This window comes from Mirounga angustirostris, unplaced genomic scaffold (assembly GCF_029215605.1).
Source record: "Mirounga angustirostris isolate CCGP_5_RB_7025 unplaced genomic scaffold, mMirAng1.0.hap1 SCAF_7, whole genome shotgun sequence".
Classification (NCBI taxonomy): Eukaryota; Metazoa; Chordata; class Mammalia; order Carnivora; family Phocidae; genus Mirounga; species Mirounga angustirostris.
The window spans coordinates 70,698,838-70,701,161 of record NW_026991715.1 but is presented as its reverse complement, the minus strand read 5'-3'; positions in this window follow the sequence as shown (position 1 = coordinate 70,701,161).

The following is a 2,324-nucleotide window of genomic DNA, read 5'->3' as shown; positions in this document are numbered from 1 at the left end:
TCCCCATGGAATCCATCAGGCCCTGGACTCTTGTTTTTTGGGAGGTTTTTGATCACTGCTTCAATCTCGTTACTGGTTATTGGCCTATTCAGGTTGTCTATTTCTTCCTGTGTCAGTCTTGGGAGTTTATACTTTTCCAGGAAGGCATCCATTTCATCCAGATTGCTCAGTTTATTGGCATAGAGTTGTTGATAATACTTTCTAATAATTGTTTCTATTTCCTTGGTGTTAGTCATGATCTCTCCCCTTTCATTCAGAATTTTATTAATTTGGGTCCTTTCTCTCTTCTTTTGGGTAAGTCTGGCCAGTGGTTTGTCAGTCTTGTTAATTCTTTCAAAGAACCAGCTTCTAGTTTTGTTATACAGGGTCAGAAAGGAACATAGTGAAATTTGGTGTAAAAGAAAAATAGATAGTTGAATTTAATGTATCAAATTTGCAGTCTTGAGAAAGAAAAACATTATTGCCTTTTATTCCTATGCTGCTAATAAGAGAGCCATGTCAATTTACAAAATTAGTTATCTTTATAACTCTGGCCATAGACAGTTCCTGGCACATAGTCACCTAAAAATATTGATGCATGAACTGACAAATAAATGTATATATGTATGAACATAGAGCTCTTAAAAGTTTTTAAATATCATGTAGATACAATGAGATTTGCATTTTAAAAGGATAAAATGGTTGGCTTGTTGAAAATGGGCATTAACAAGAGAAAACTGGAATAAGAATAGCAAAGTCATCATTAATTCCGGTGAGAAGTAATGAAGACCTAAATCAAGGCAATACCAGTGGGCACAGAAATAAAAGAATAATGTGAAGGAGGCCCAGAAACTGGCAATCCTTTAATGTGGGTGATGAGAAAGAAGCAAGATCAACAATGACCTCCAAGTTTCTAGGCTATGGAATATGTGGAGATTCTAATAATTAAAATAGCAAAGGAGAGACAGCACATTTGGAAGAGATAAATATAGGAAGCAGAAATTGAACTTGGACTTATTGAGGTGTTGGGAAATAAACTTTGACACCATAAGCAACTAAGTGAGGGATGAAGTTATGGAAGAGAATGGGATTATCCAGGAAGAACACGAAGATTATGAATAAAGGAAAGACCCAATAAGGTAAGACTAAATTGATGATGAAGAAGGTGGTATCAGAAATGTACAAGTTTTACAAAAGAATGGACATGGAAAACCATGCAAGTAAAGAATATTTTTTAAAAGGCAGGGGATGGGGTAGAGGGAGAAGGTCAGCATTGTTAGATGCACAGATGTCAAAGAAAGCAGACAGAAAAATTGTCCATTGGCCCAAACAGTAAATGCATAGGTAGTCTGCATGGGGCTTGACACTTTCACATTCCTTCCAGCAATTTATAAGAATGCTGTCTTCCCCACAAACTTATCAACAGAGTGATACTATCAAGCTTTTGCATTTTTGCAATCTTAGGTGTGAGGAAAATTGCATCTCATTGTAGTTTTTATACTTAGTATGAATGAAGTTGAGTATTTTCATATATAAAGTCACTGCTCTACTTTTTTATAAATTGTTTGGGTATTTTTGCCAATATTTTCTATAAGATTTTTTAGTCCTTCATGACTTTTCAAATTCTTTAGGTTTTAGAAATATTAAAATTTTGACTTTGCTTAGTGTTATTTTTGATACAAAATTTTTCATTTTAGTCAAATTTATCCTTTTTTTTTAATTCTTCTGGATTTGGAATCATATTTAGAAATGCCTTCCCTGAATCCAGATTTTAGTAGGATTCACTGGTTTTCTTCTAGGTCTTATATGAGTTCATTCTTTTAGATTTACAATCCATTTTAAGTTTATTTTTGTTTACTGGTGTAAGTAATAATTTTATCTTTTTCCAGATAACTATTCAGTTGTCTCAACAACATTTACTAAATAATCCATCCTTTGTCCAGTGATATGACTTTCTTTATTTTTTATTTTTTTAGTAATCTCTACACCCAACATGGGCCTCGAACTCATGACCCCAAGATCGAGAGCTGCACTCTCTTCCAACTGAGCCAGCCAGGTGCCCCTCAACAACTTTTTCATATACTAAAATTCACATGTGCTTGGGACTATTTCTAGAATTTTTAATCCATCCACTGCTGTCATGCGCCAAACCCACACTATTTTAATTAGAGAGATTTTATAGGGTGTTTTAAAATATGATAGTACCACCCTCTTCATAGCTTCTATCTTGTCAGTGTCGTTCCAGCTATTCTTGCATGTTATTTTCTATATGAAATTTGCTATCAACTGAATTAACTCCACAAAAGGAAACTTGCTGTTATATTTATTAGGATCAAATTAAATCT